Source organism: Martes martes, assembly GCF_963455335.1.
Source record: "Martes martes genome assembly, chromosome: 16".
Taxonomy (NCBI): domain Eukaryota; kingdom Metazoa; phylum Chordata; class Mammalia; order Carnivora; family Mustelidae; genus Martes; species Martes martes.
The window spans coordinates 21626559-21642646 of NC_137904.1; positions in this window are offsets into that span (position 1 = coordinate 21626559).

A 16088-nucleotide genomic window follows, 5' to 3' on the forward strand; every position below is an offset into this window, starting at 1 on the left:
CAGCTGTCTGGACAGAGGTGACAGCTACATACATGACAGGTGGCAACACTGAGAGGCAGGCTGGTGAAGACAGGATCAGGAACTGCAGGACCCATAGACATCTCCAGCTTTTCAGTCTCAGGCTCATCTCTGCTGAGAACTCCTGTCCCAACATGTCTCCCAGGATGACCCAGTCTGCCTCTTGTTCCCTTGTTCCCTGTGCAGTCACCTGAGGCCTGACCCCAGCCCCACTCAGCCAGGAGAGGAGGAGCCCGGATCTGAGCTCCCTTCCTGCCACGGCCTCCCTGATGGTCCAGGCTGCACACTTGGGGCCCCATGTGGGGGCGCTCAGGTGGGGCCTGCGCCCCGGCTCCCAGCCTAGCAGCACCTGATGCTCTCTGTGCCTTACTCAGCCTGAGCCCCTGGCCATCCCAAAGCACAGAGACTTTCTCTTGGGTGGGGGGAGGAGGTTGGGGCCATCTCTAGGGGAAGGACTTCCCCGGATCTCCCAGGCTGTAAAGAGGGGAGTGGGCCAGAGGGTTTTTTGTTTGAAGGTTTATTGTTGATTTGGTCTAGAGAGTTCTAAGACAGAGGGAAGAGCCTGGCTGAAGGGGCCAGTCTTTAGGGGAGTGGGAGGTCCTGGGCACACTCATGCCCGGAGGCAGGGGGCGACACCATGGCCTCTGTCTCAGGACCTAACGGACACCTGAAAGGACTGAGCAGGGTCCTTTGACCTCCTGTCTGGTTTCTGGCCCCGGGATTCTCCCAAGGCTTCGGCTGGCACAGGATCTGCCCACAGGGGCCCCTCCTATGCCCACCTACCTCGCTGGCTTCAGCTCCCAGACTCTCAGAGAGGAAAGCTCCAGGCTTTCCCGCCCTGGGGGGCCCTGCCCAGCCATCAGGTTTCTCCAGCTGCAGCCAGACCAGCGCCAGGCTGGCAAAGACTGTTTCCCCGGCACCCATTCAGGGCCCTCGCGCCTGCTCTCAGGGCCCCTGCCTGTCTCCCTGACACTCCTCGGAGACTCCTGGGAGGGAGTCAGTTAGCACAGAGGCTCTGTCTACCAGGAGTCCCAAGGGCAGCTCTGAGCCTTCTAGGAGGGCCTTCGTGGCAGGGGAGGGGTATAGGACCCAGGGGCCCTGGCAGGATCCTTCTGGGGCCTGCGTTCCTACGTCAGTTTCCCACCTGGGGAGCAGACGCCAACCTCTCCAGACCCTAAACGAGGGGCTGGCTTTGCTTGACAAGACCTCTGAGGCCACAATAGCAATGCCCCTGTTGGGGGAGGGAAGAAGTGAGCCCAGAGGAATTGTGTCACCTGCGAAGGCAGCTCAGGCCAGGAGGTGAGTCATGAGGTCTACAGAAATGGTGGCTCATGAGTTGGTGGTCTTCTGACCAGGCCTTGGGGGCCCCAGGCTCAGCACCCCAGGGAGAAGAAGGTGCTCAGATGGAACTCAGAGGCTCTGAGTGTTGTGGAAGGAGCCTGATCCCTCTGTCGGGAGGAGAACAAGCCTGAGGACCAGGAACCCTGCAGAGATCAGACTGGGAAGGTGGGTCCCTGACTCCCCTGCTGCCCACCCATAAGCAGCCTGGCACCCTGAGGCCTCACCCCTCTTCTCCCAGCTCCATCATGGGTCCCGCCCCTGGCTGCCTGAACCCAGCAGTCTTCCAGCTTGGGGCAGCCTCTCCCATGTCCCAGAGGAAGCAGCGAGAACTGCCCCCCACTGCCGCCCGGCGCCACACTCTCCACACTCTCCAGTCGGCTCCTCTGTATCGCTCGGCATGGAAAGAAATAAAGCTGAAAGTGCACGTGCCCCGTGGGCCTGTGTCTTGTGCTGCTGGGGTCCAGGGTTCTCCAACAACAGGGAGCAGGGAAGGGAGTGCACTCAACCTGTTGGTTCCAGGGTCAAGGCCGGGAGCTGGGCAGTGGACAGCCTGGGCACGCTCGAGGTGTTCCCCTGGGCAAGTTTGTCTTCCCCAGGCCTCAGTTTCTCCAGTGAGGAATACCGGACCCACCTTCCTTCAGGGGTCCTTTCTGCATCTGAAGAAGGACCTCAGGCACAGAAAGAAGAGAGCGGGAGCCCGACACCTGCTCACAGCAGGGCACATGCTGGGGGTTTCACATATACTGGGGTTAGCCCCTGGGTCAGATTGGTAAACAGAGGCTCAGAGATGTTCAGGGACTTGTCCCAGGTCACACCACACCTGGCACACAGGAGGTACTGAATAAATGGTGAACAACCCTATCCCTGGGGCCGACCCCAAAGTTGGCTTCTTGGGGCCATGCTTTGGCACCCAGAGAGGAAAGCCCTGTGGAAGGAAGGTAAATTGCAGGAGGGGGGGAGGTGGGAGGAAGGATCCACTTCCCAGGCTGCTGGAGGGCAGGCCAAGCCGGAAGGTGAGTGTGGGCAGAGAGACACGCTCTCCCCTCTCATTCCCTCCCCCCTGGGGTATCTTTTATAAGGGCGCTAATCCCAGAACCCTCTTGACCTAGGCACCTCCCAAAGTCCCTACCTCTTAATACCATCAGCTTGAGGGGGAGGGTTTCAACATGGGAACTCGGGAGGGACACAACTCAGACCAGGGCAGCGCAGAGGTGTTTCAGTGGGGGGTCCCTGGGAGAGCCAAGAAGGGAGCAGCAACCTTTGCCTGGGAGTGGGAGGGAGGTTGCCGGAAGGACCCTGGGCTGGGCCCCCTCCCTCCCTCCTTCCACACACTTGTACTAAGTGTGGGGCACTCTGATCGGATGGGGGGGGCACCAAATGTGGGGATGGGGGCTGGTGGTGCAGGCGGTGAAAGGATCCACCCAAGACAGGACAAAGGAGATGGAAATATACTGAGTATATTGGGAGGGAGCAGCAGGCAGGACAGTGAGGGAGAGGCCCCGAGGCAAGGTGGTGGTGGTGAGGAAGCCACAGTTGCAGGGCAGAGTGAGGGAGGATGGGAACATGGGGAATGTTCTCCTTTTTGGTAATCTTAGGAACTGCGCCTGTTGTAACTGGCCAGTTAGGGCCTATGGCCATGTTGAGGTGGGTCATCTCTTGAGCCCACTTGAACTCAGCCCGGAGGTCACTGCAGGCCTTCTACCTCTCTCGGCTTCCAGCTGCCTCTACATTAAGCACCTACTAGATGCCAGGCCTTGTTCTGGACCCTGAGGACACCAAGATGAAAAGCACAGGCTCTCTGGACCATATGAACTTTGACCTAAAGGGAAAGTTCTGGAAGGAAGGAGAGAGTTCCTCGCAGGAGGCAGGGGAAGACAGTAGATGAGGGCAGAACCTGGGACAGAGGTCAGGGGAGCCAAGAGCAGGAAAGTGGCCTCCACCAGGAGCCTCTCCTGATCTTTCCAAAGATATTTAAAGTACAACCCGGGGATCCAAATGAAGATGAAATGCCACCATTGTAAGCCTACCAATTTAATAAGACTCAGGTGAATGGACACTTCCTATGCGTGGGCTCTGCCAGTCACAATCACATCGCCTTAGTGCCTGGTGTGATGCCTGAAAGCATAGTTCATCAGACACAACCCAATTCTAGAAACTCCGAACATGAAGGGGGTACACCTGTCTTACAATCAGCGAGGGGAAAGTTAGAGCTTCTGCAATGCAGGAGGCTTCCCATGACGGATGGTGGTGCCCGGGGACCAGGGGTCTGGCCTCTCTGAACCTCAACTCTCCATCTGTAAATGGGGTGATCATCACTTCTGCACACCCACAGGGCTCTCGGAGTCTGATGGCCCTCCTTGGTGAAACGTGAGGGCTCGATCCATGTGGGGAGCACAGCCTGGCCCCAGCCTGGAGAGTGTCCTGGAGTCTGGGTGGTTCTGGGCACCCTGTCCTGACCCTTGAGGCCCCACTGTCCTCCATCCCCAGCCCTACCCGCCCCCTCCCCACTTCCCGACCCTGTGTGCCCTGGAAAGCTCTCTGAGCTGGTCTAGGGCAGGCTTCTCAGTCCCAGCTGGACAATGGAATCACCTGCAGACATTAGGAAATGCTGATGCCTGGCCACTGCCCTTAGGGAGTCTTGTTCAAACGGCCCCGGGGTGGGGCTGGAGCATCTGGATTCTTGAAAGCTTTCCAGTGGGCATCTCAATGGTCTTTTGAGGCTGGGAGCCACTGGGATAGACTCTAGAGCCTTGCTACTTAGGGTGCGGTTGCTGGACCATTAGCTTGGACATCAGCAGGAACTGGCAAAAAGGCAGAAATTTGGGCCACACCTTGAACTTGAACAAGATCTACCTTTAACAAGATCCCCAGGTGGTTCATTTGCACGTTAAAGTTGAGGAATCTCCAGTCTGCATGCCTGAAAGGGAGCTAACTGCCTAGTCTCACCTCAGACGTGTCTTCTCCAGTCTTTTATCTCCCCTCCAAAGACAATAGTCACTTCCTTTCTTTCCTACTGCCAGGATCTAGTGTAACAAACTGAGAAAATCTAGGCAAGACTGAGAAACAAAGAGAAGGACAAAGAGAGGAAACCCTGGGTAAGTTTGGCAATTCACAGCTGCAGAGGACTGCATCCCTCTTCCCAGAGTGTTTCCCAGGGAGGCTGGGTCCCTTTGTGGAGGAGGTGGCCCATGTGTAGGGGGCGTGTGTGTGTGTGTGTGTGTGTGTGTGTCAGAGGGTCATCATGGTGGGTGTGCCCCCAAGGCACCATTCCCAAGGAAGCACAAAACTTCACCAGCCTCTGGCCCCCACAGCTGTGGACCTGCTGGAACCTGCTAGAACCTGCTAGAACCTGTTAGCCACCGGGAGAAAGTCAAACAGGTGTCTTCAAGCTACGGCTTGGATGAAAACTTCTACTCGCCACCAGAATGAACTCTCTGACTCCTCTGAGTCTCTACGCGCCAGACTCTGGGTCCTAGAGGAACAGTGGGGGACGTCTCTGGCACCCTCACCCTGCGGCAGGAATCCCTACTCCCACGGTTGGGTCGGTACCCGGGGTTCCTTTGTGCGGAGGGACGCACGGGCCCCTCCAGGCAGAGGAGGCACGGGAATGGTTTAAAAAAAAAAAAAAAAAAAAAAAGTTCCCCTTCCTGGATATGTCCGCAGCCCAGCTCCCAGCCTAGCTCCCCGAGGACCAGCTGGGTTTCAGCCACGGATTTCAGAGACCCTGGTACGGAGGCCTGCCCACACCGCCCCATTGCGGGAGGGCTGTAGAGGGTCCCTCCCTGGAGCCCCGGGCAGAGCCGGTCAGCTGGAAGCAGGGCCTGCCTCCTGCATAATTGATCCGCTGCCTGGCGGTGGACTTGAATAATTCATCCCGGGAAGGAAGCTCTGAGGACTGCAAATTGGAGGCAGCCAAGCTCCTCCCACCTCGTGGAGCTCAGGGTTTACTCCTCTTTGCTTAATGGGCTTCCTGGGAGGCCTTGGTGAATCTCAAGTTTCTCCTCCTGCGCGTGGGTGGGCCCAGGAAAGGCCCTGTAGGTTTGGGGGGAATCCGGGATGACTGGTACAGAGCTGCCTGCAGCCCCTGCAGCCAGGTGACCCACCCGCCCAGGCTTCCCGCTGCTCCCCCCGAAGCTAGATTCACTGCCCGCCCCCCCCCATGTTGAAGCCTTTCACTTCTCGGATGAGTTGTTTCCTTACACCTGCTAAGGTCCTAAGGCCATCGTGACCTGTGGCGCCTGCTCCGTAAATTCCTTATTGATGTCGATGCCACTTATGATAAATGGTGGCTCCGTCGTGACCGTCCAGGACGTGGCGAAGGGCTGGGGGCAGCAGCTGGGAAGGGGCGTCGGGGCGGATGATGAAGTCCGCTTGGGGCGGGGTACATTCCGATCCTCGATCCTCGATCCTCGGGGGCTTAGTAGCAGAGGGCAGGGCAGGAGGTATGTGTAGGGGGGGTGGGCTAGGGCAGGGGCCATCCCAAGAATTATTCAGGATTCCTCCAGGAATTTTACCTCTCTGACCAAACTTTTCCGGAGGGTTGTCTCAGGGGTTCCAACGCTGCCTGGGAAGGGCAGAGGGACTGCAGGGTTTGGAGGCCCCCAGCTTTTCCCTGACACTGCAGATCTTGGGACCAATTCTGGTCCCTGCTTCGATTTCCCACTTATTTATGAAGGGTAGGGTCCAGCCTATAAGTCAGACCAACCTGGGGGATGCAAGAAACGTCATTTCTCCTTTGCCCCCATGTGGCCTGGTGGCAGAGACGTAAACTTGGTCAGTTCGGATGTCTTTCCCCTTCCCCTGAGGACTGCAGCAGCCTGAGGTGTGGCAGACCTGGGTGGCAACAGTCTAGTCCCCGCAGATGGCTGCAGGGTCAACCCTCCCCTCTTCGGTCTCCGTTCTCTCTCTCCTCTGCTCCTCCGCCCTCTCCTATGCTCAAGGACAGTTCCATTGTCTCCTCGCTGAATCCATTAAGACATGTTTTTGGTGGAGGCCCTCCCAACGCCAGTGTATACAAGATAGGGTTCTTTTTATCTCATTTAATAAGAAGTCCAGAGGTAGGCAGCCTTGGGAGGGGCAGTGTGCCCATGGGGTCATCATCCCGGTGCCTGCAGTCTTCTGGCTTCACTCTCTGAGCCTGGGGCTTTTGCCCTTCTGCATTCCAACATTCCACCTTCCGCGTGGCCGCAGGATGGCTGCCATGGCTCCAGCCATTCCCGCTAGCAAGAAGGAGGAAAGGGGGAGGGCGGAAAGGGCCAACGAAGGTTGGGTGGGCTCTGTTTTAGGAGCCTTCCTGCAAGTCCCCTCTCGTGACTTTTGCTTTGCATACTTTGACCACAGCTGTGTCACATGGCTTGGTCTCTGCTCACAAGCTGCTCATGGCCTAGAAAGGCAGAGACACGCAAAGTAGACGGAGTTGGGGCTGTGTGAAGATGGGGGTAAGCAGAGAGAACCCCAGCAGCGCTGAGGAGGGGCCAGAGAGCTCCTCACGGAGCTGAGCTCTGGGCTGAGCTGAGTGCTGGTGTGGGAGGAGGAGATGGTAAGGAAGGGCATCCTAGGGAACAGCCTGAGCAAATACCCAGAGGTCAGGTGGGGCGTGGCCTATGCCACAAAGAACATCAGGCTGTGGGACAGGCTGGGAGGGGTGAGAACAGACAGGTGGTGAGGACCTGACCCGTCCCAGGAGGCCTGGGAGCTGTTGCCTTAGTCCAGGACCCTAACCTTGAAGACGTTTGTTGTTTCTTGCTTCTGTCTTAAGTGGAGCCTGTCCTAACTACCCCGTCTCTCCAGAAGCGGGGCCTGCTTCTCACTGAGCTATCTGCTCTTCAAGTGGCCAGATCGGAAGCAGATGCTTCCTTCTTACTGCTCAACCACGTTCGTCTTCCCGAGGGCGCTCAGAGCCAAGATGACCAACATGAAAGCCATCATCATCAACATTATTACTGCTAGTACGCGCAGCTGGTTGGCAGTTAGTAATTGCCGAAAAGAACAAGTTGCTTCGTTTTTGCTTTGAAACAGTATTTGCAACATAGACACTTTCCCTTTCCTTATCACTCGAGGCGAATCATAAATAAAACGCATGACCAAATCCTCTAAGTTGGGGGCTGGCAAACTTTTTCTGTAAGGGGCCAGAGAGCAGCCCTAAAGGAGCCATAGATAATGCAAAGAAATGAATGTGTATGGCCAGATTCCAATAAAACTTTATTTACAAAAACATGCAGTAACTACTGGGTATTTACCCCAAAGATACTGATGTAGTGAAAAGAAGGGCCATCTGTACCCTAATGTTCATAGCAGCAATGGCCACAGTCGCCAAACTGTGGAAAGAACCAAGATGCCCTTCAACGGACGAATGGATAAGGAACTTGTGGTTCATATACGCAATGGAGTATTATGCCTCCACTGGAAAGGATGAATACCCAACTTTTGTATCAACATGGATGGAACTGGAGGAGATTATGCTGAGTGAAATAAGTTAAGCAGAGAGAGTCAATTATCATATGGTTTCACTTATTTGTGGAGCATAAGGAATTACATGGAGGACATTGGGAGATGGAGAAAAGTGAGTTGGGGGAAATCAGAGGGGGAGACGAACCATGAGAGACTGTGGGTTTCCGAGAAGCAAACTGAGGGTTTTGGAGGGGAGGGGGTGGGATTGGGTGAGCCTGGTGGTGGGTATTATGGAGGGCACGGATTGCATGGAGCACTGGGTATGATGCATAAACAATGAATGCTGGAACACTGGAAAGAAATAAAATAAAATGGAAAGACAAAAACATGCAGGGGACTGGAATTGCCGTATGGGCCATGGTCTGCCCACCCTTGCTCTAAACCCATGCTCCTGCCTGGTAGGTGATTAATCCCTTATTATAAGTAAATCAGGGACCGTGGAGGGGTGGCTTGATGGTTCATCCTATGCCGATAAAACCCATCAGAAGCACCAATGAAGGAAGAAGGAAGGAACAGTCAGATGATCAATATCTACACCGGAAATAAACATGATGGACTCTTCATTCCAAAAGGTGTTACCGCAACTCCCACATGCCAGGCTGTGCGGTGGGAGCTGGAGGCGAGGGGGAGGAAGGAAAGACAACGTCTGTGGGTCAAGGCGCTCCTGGGGCCTCCAGGGAGGAGTTATGGGGAGCCAACCGTCTGCGGGAGACACAACGACCACCCAGCAGGGGGACAGTGAGGCGGGCGGGGTGACACCCCTTGATCCTGTGGCTGGGAAACGGGTGCACAGAAGAGGGTTCTATCATCAAAGAGATCAGGAAAACACTGAATTAAATAAGGCTAAGTACGGGCGCTTGATTGGAAGACTTCTCAGAGCCTTGAATACGCCGGCCTGCAACATGAACCACCAAGAGAAGCAAGAGAGGGGTATTTCCTAAAAATAATGCACAGCCCAGGCCTTTCTTGCAAACCTACTTTAGATTTGCAGAGCCAGACATTTCCCTGTGTTATTAAAGGCTCTTTGTGAACATCCTTTTTAGTGGCTGTGTAATATGTATAAACCATCATTTATTTATTTGCTTATCTTTCCTCCCATTGCTGGGCATGGCTCAGCAAGGTTGCATGGCCCCTGGCCCCCCCCCCCAGGCCACAGGATCAGCAGCCAGGAGCCTCTTTCTCCCATTGTATTTGCCTGTAGGGGCAAAGTGGGTGGCAGAAGTCAGGAGCTGGAGAGGTAGGTGGCTGGGGGTCGATCAGCCCACATTCTTGCCTCAGTTTCCTCCCATGTCTCCAAAGTTTCTCTGCTTGTTTCCCCGGCTGGAGAGTTTTCTTTTTCGCATGTCTTAATTTGCTTTGAATTCTAGGTTTCTCAAGGACATTTTAACAGGGATCTCCTTGTGCACAGCAGCCTGTCAGGGGCTGAGGTTTCCAGGTGAGAGACTTGGTTTTTCTGGGAACCCTCCTCCCACCCAGAAACGAAGTGAGCAGGAGAAGCGTGCATGGCACACGGACCAGCATACCAGGGGACCTCTCAGGCCCTGCGAATGCGGTCAGCAACCCTCCTCCTCAAGAACTTGGTGCTCCCTGGCCGGCGCAACCTTTGTTCTTTAACATTGTTTGTTTGTGTGTTTGTTTTTAAGATTTTATTATTTATTTGACAGAGAGAGAGAGATCACAAGTAGGCAGAGAGGCAGGCAGAGAGAGAGGGGGACAGGCTCCCCGCCGAGCAGAGAGTCCCATGCGGGGCTCGATCCCAGCACCCTGAGACCATGACCCGAGCCAAAGGCAGAGGCTTAATCCACTGAGCCACCCCGGCGCCCCTAACATTGTTTTTAAACATAAAAACAATACAAGTTATGCACCCCAAAGTGAAATCAGCAGGCATCCCAGGGGAGGGGACAAAGGCGGCTTTCCAGTTTTTAGTCCATAGTCTTTTCTATCCTCAGACTCTCACAACAAGCTCTTATTTCTGTATTACTCTCACAATTTATATATATTTTTAAAAATAGGAATGTAGGCGGGAGGAAACAATCTTCCCCATAATCCATTAGCTGAAGCAATCACTGTGAGTACCTGAGCATTTTTCTTCCAGGCTTCCAGAAAGGAATTTGTTTTCAATACACAGCAACTTGCTCGGTAGTAAAAGGGCTCAGCTCAGGGCTCTTGGCACCAGAGCTGGACCTTGAGGAGATGAAGTAGCTGTCCCCTTCCATTTCCTGCAAAACGGCCTCCTCACACATCCCAGCCTCACGCCACCAAAAGGACACACAGAAGAGCACAACGTGGGTGGGATAGGGGGGCTGTTTTCAGAGGGGCTAGAAGCCCAGAGAAGCTCTCTCTCTCCTTGTTCTGACTGGGCTGATCTCCAGAAAACCTCCCTCCCTTGGCCTGGGCATCGCCTCCAGGGACCTCCCCAGGCTTTACGTCTCCTGACCTTTGCTTCGGATTCAATTTTTGCTCTTGGCCCTCGCCCTAAAACTGGATGCTTTGGTCTGGCTCTTGTCTCAAATCTTCTCTCAGCCCCTGCCCCAGTTTCCCTTCGCTGGAACCCTGCCCACCCATGGCCCCAGCTGGAGGCAGATACCTCCAGGACCTCCTCTTTCCCCTACTGAGGTCAGAGGTCCTTCTCTATGTGCCAGCCTTTCTGGGGGCCTGTGGCCATAGCAAGATGTCCACATAAGGGACCACTTGGACACTGGAAAGCACAGGGATTCAATCTTGATGGGCCCTTGTGGTTTCCTTATGTCCCTCATACCAGCTCATAGCTCTCCCCAAACCTACCCATCTGTGGGGACCTTTGGGAAGCTGAGTCAGGTCCCAGGCCAGGCTCCCTCTAGGGTCTCAGGACATTCCCCGGAGAGGGAGACACAGGGTTCCAGGTCTGGCCAGCTTGCCCTCTCAGAGGAACCAAACGCAGTGAACTCATGTTTTGATCATGGCCCGTGGGAGCTGTTCTTGTGTTGGTTAAATAGGCAGGAGGTAAACATGCACCGAGGAGACCAACTTCGGCTCCCTGTGCACCGGGTTTCATTATAATGACGACAGCATAGAAAGTTAGGGGCGGGGCAAGGAAAAACCCCTTATCAACGCTCCCCCGCCACCGGTGTGTACGGGCTCCCCTGTGCTCCCTCTGGGTGACTTCTTGGGAGTGTGCAGTGGTCTCTTCCTTCCTTAACTTCATTCTGATTACAAAATTAATACCACTTCATTGCGACAGACTTGGAAAATGCAAAAAGTGAAATGAAAAAGACAGAAATGTCCTGAAATTGCATACTTGAGTCACTCTCTCCCACATTCAGCAGGCGTATCGTCAGCAGGCACACACCATTCTCTGAGCTCATCTTACTGATTTGTTTTGCTTGTTGACTGTCGATTTCTCTCCCACCACAATCTTAAATCTTTTTTTTAATTTAAATTTTAATTTTTAAAAAAGATTTATTTTATTTTATTCTGTTTCTATTTATTTACTTATTTTTACACAGAGAGAGACACAGCAAGAGAGGGCACACAAACAGGGGGAGTGGGAGAGGGAGAAGCAGGCTTCCCGCTGAGCAGGGAGCCCAATGCGGGGCTCGATCCCAGGACCCCGGGATCATGACCCGAGCTGAAGGCAGAGGCTTAACTACTGAGCCACCCAGACACCCCAAGATTTATTTTATTTTTAAAAAGATTTTATTTATTTATTTGACAGAGAGAGAAACAGCAAGAGAGAACACAAGCAGGGGGAGTGGGAGAGGGAGAAATAGGCTCCCTGCTGAGCAGGGAGCTGGGATCAGGGCTCGATCCCAGGACTCTGAGATTATGACCTGAGCTGAAGGCGGATGCCCAACTGACTGAGCCACCCAGGCACCTCTCTTCTTCTCCCCCTCCTTCTTCCTTCCTTCCTCCCCCTGCTCTTCTCCCTCCTTTTTCTCCCCCCTCCCCCTCCCCTTCCTTCTTCTTTTTTTAAGCATTTGCTGCTTAAAACCATCATTTATTTGGTTTGGCTGTGTGTATGAAGTGTATACAAGTTGAGTTGCACCAAAGCCCAAAAGTCTGTCTTCAGTCTGCTTGTACCCAGTGAATGCCCAGGGCCCAGGAAAAGGCTGGGCTGGAGGTGCTTTACTGTACTCTGACGAGTGAATGAATGCAGGCCAATGTGTAGGTTTTCACTCTGCAGTGATCACCCACAGGAGACGGTGGTAGGCAGGAGAGGGTAATAGTTAAGCAATTGTATGATACTCACCACTTCAAATGAAATCTGTCAATTGCACTTGCTAATTAAAAATAAAATCTCCCCCCTCTCTGGGTCTTCACTCTTTCCAAACCAAAAAGTATCTCAGTGCAGCTTTAGAGACGCCTGTCGCACTTGCTGTCTCCCACCAGCAACCGTTCCCAAGTGGGATCCAACACCACAGCTCCTCACCGTCTGTATTTTAAAATCCAGTGTAGGTCTCTCTGTTTCCCGAATCCGGGCTCTTTCCCGGCTGCCTCCACCGAGGCCATCAGTCTTCTTTCTGGTCACTTGCGGCCATCAGCACTTCCGAAACCAGAATATGAGATCTTGTATGGATTTTTTTTTTAAGATTTTATTTATTTATTTGTCAGAGAGAGAGAGCGAGAGCGCACGCACAAGCAGGCAGAGAGGCAGGCAGAGGTGGAGAGAGAAGCAGGCTCCCTGCCGAGCAAGGAACCCAATGCAGGACGGATCCCAGGACTCTGGGATCATGACCTGCTTCGGCTTAACCATCTGAGCCACTCAGGCGTCCCAGAGATCTTGTATGGATTTAACTTCACAGGCCAAACCATTCTTTTAATGAGGGGCCTTAGAGTTTCCAACTCTGGATTGCTGCTCATGTTTCCGGGGTTTCTGGGGAGTCTGTTCCTGAATGTTTCCTCCAGCCCCTGCGGCAGCTCTCACTGGCTCACCCACAGCAAGGGCAAAGTCCTGCCTGCCCAAGGAGCCTCCTTAAGAAACTCGAGCCCCAGCAGCTGCAGTCCCAAGAGCCCTCTGCCCCAGGATGCTTCCCTTGCTCAGGGGGATCTCCCCAGGCAGATCAGGGGTGCAGGGACGTGGTGGGGTATGGTTGGGGGAAGCTGAGCTCTGGAGGCTCATTCTCAGGGGGATAGTTGGTCCTGCCGGGAAGGAAAACCACCTCCCTTGAGCCTTCTCCTGCCTCAGAGAAGGAATTCAGCAGAAATTAAGAAAACCCTCCATCTGGGGACATGAGCCTGTGTTTGGAGAGAACAGACCTGAAGAAGTCACCCCTTTTACAGATGGTTAGTAGAGCACACAGAGGAGTTAAATAGCAAACTGCAGATTTTCATTTTCACTAAAAACTTTAGTCTCCTGGGGATGCCTGGGTGGCTTAGTTGGTTAAATGTCTGCCTTCAGCTCAGGTCATGATCCCAGGGTCTTGGGATCCAGTCTGCATTGGGCTTCTTATCAGCAGGAAACCTGCTTTTCCCTCTGCCTGCCACTCCCCCTGCTTGTGCTCGCTCTCTCTCTTCAAAGATTTTACCTTTTAAAAAAAAAAGTGGGGGGTGCCTGGGTGTCTCAGTGGGTTAAGCTTCTGCCTTCAGCTCAGGTCATGATTTCAGGGTCCTGGGATCAAGCCCCACACCGGGTTCTCTGCTTAGCGGAGAGCCTGTTTCCCCACCCCCCCCTTTCTGCCTGCCTCTCTGCCTATTTGTGATCTCTCTCTCTCTGTCTGTCAAATAAATAAATAAATAAAATCTTTAAAAAAAATATTTAAAAACAAAAACAAAAACAAAAAAAACTTCAGTCTCCTTCCTAATGCCAGCTACCCGGGGACAAATCATAAGATCCTCCATCCCACTCCCAGAAGCTCTAGTTTCACACTCAACTAACATTTACTGAACATCTACTATGGACCACTTAACTTTCACATAAACTCATTTGAGTCTATGTCACAGGGGTGTCAAACTCTTTTAAAGGGGAATTAGTTTTCCCATTTTACAGATGAGAACCCAAAGGTTTATAAATGCCCAAGTTACTGTAATTACACACAGCCAGCCAGGAGCACTGCAGAATGAGAATGACATCTTTGGCTTCAACCCTGACAGCAGAGAATCTCTCCTCAGTCTTTTTTTTTGTTTCTGGGTTTTTGTTTTTTTTTTATTTGACACAGAGGGAGAGAGAGATCACAAGTAGGCAGAGAGGGAGGCAGAGAGAGATAGGGAAGCAGGCTCCCCGCTGAGCAGAGAGCCCAGATGTGGGGCTCGATCCCAGGACACTGAGATCATGACCTGAGCTGAAAGCAGAGGCTTAACCCACTGAGCCACCCAGGTGCCCCTCTCCTCAGTTTTAAACCCACAGTGTTCAGTCTTCATTTTTAATTGCGGTAAAATACATGTAACATAAAATTTACCATCTTACTCATTTGAAAAAAAAATGGAACACTTCACTAATTTACATGTCATCCTTGCACTGTGGACACGCCCATCTTCCCTCATTCCAATTTTAGCAAGCATCCCTCTTACTCATCTTTACGTGTACGGTTCAGTAAGTCATGTTAAATACATTCACATCTTTGCAGCAACCATCACTATCCATCTCCAGAACTCCTTTCATCAAAATGCAAACCCTGCACCTGTTAAACCCTAACTGCACGTTGCCCCCTCCTCCTCCCCGAATCCCCTGGCAACCACATATTTTCTATTCTGTTTTCTGTCTCTGAGAATTTGACTGCTCTATGTGCCTCATATAATATGTAGAATCAAACAGTGTTTGTCTTTTTGTCACTGGTTTCTCTCAGCCAAATGTTCTCAAGGTTCATCCATGTTGTCGCAGGTGTTGGGATTTCCTTCCTTTTTTAGGGCTGAGCAGTATCCCACGGGACACACATACCATATTTTGTTGATCTGTTCATCCATCAATAGATACTTGGATTTTGTCCACCCTTTGCTTATTGTGAATAATGCTATGAACATCAGTGTCCACATAACTCTTAGAGACCCCCGATTTCAATTCTTTGGGGGCGTATACCCACAAATGGAGTTGTGGATCATATGCAAATTCAGAGTGACAATGCCAAGTGTTGACGAAGATGTGGAAACTGGAATATTCACACGTTGTTGGTGGGAATGGAAACTGGTAGAATCATTTTGGAAAACAGTATATCCTAAAGGTAAGTCTAAATATATGTATAAATCAATAATCTAATAGCCCTACTCCTATGTATACCTAACCAACAGAAAAGTGTATGTATGTGTCCCAAAACCCATGTTCAAGAACATTCAGAGCAGCCCATTTTGTAATAGGTCCAAACTGACAATTATTCACCACAGTAGGATGGCTAAATAGAATGTGGGTATTCATACAAAAAAACATCCAGACCAGTGGTTCTTAGCCATTTGTGTGCATTAGAATCAGCTGGAGGGCTTGTTAAACTCCTGATTGCTGGGCTCCAGCTGTCTGTCCCCTACCACCACACAGAATAGATCTCACCTTTCTCCCCCTTAGGTGCTTTTACCATTGTTGAAGATGGCTGCCAGCCACCACCCCATGCTCATTCTCTCCTCCCCTACATCAGCAGGAACGGGGACTGAGGAAGCCTAAGAAGCCTGGTTTCTGACCATTAGTACAAACTCAAAAATCCGTCAGGTCAGCCCCGCACCCCTGGATTTGTTGCTATGCTTATGAACGGTATCTCCCATAACTCTGACAAGTAATTAGTGCATAATTATGACATAATTATGACACCCATCTTTATCCTCTTTTATAGACAAGGAATTGACAATTAGCTGGATTAATTGCACGGTCCTGTTGCTAGACAAAAGTAGAGAGGAGATTCAAACCCACATCTTCTGACTCTGGGTCTAATGTTCCCTCTTCCATTGCCATCTGTGTCCTCAGAATGCAACACACATCCCCCCTCTTCTCACTATCCAGGTGCTACCAAGTTCCAGCTCTAAAGCAAGGCCCCCTTTCTCCAGGAAGCAAATACTGCAACCCGAAGCAAGATGGTTTTGCCTGATGTGAATATAGTATTGTTTAGCTACCGAATTTGCTTCTGGGCATTAAAAGCTCAGCCCTGAAAGAGCTCCTTTAGGCAGTGTCTGCTGTTTCTGTGGCTAATTGTCTGTCTAGGGAGGTGGATGCAGCTGTAGTGAAATGCTGATCTTTTCACCCTAATCAGCAAGAGCCCAGCTGGGATACTGTTTCCTCCATGCATCAGCGTTTCTGAAACAGCTGCTTATGACTTTGGCAGAGCCAAGTGGGAAGTGGGGACTCCCTGAGAGTAGCCTGTGGCCTAAAGAGATTCAGCACCAAG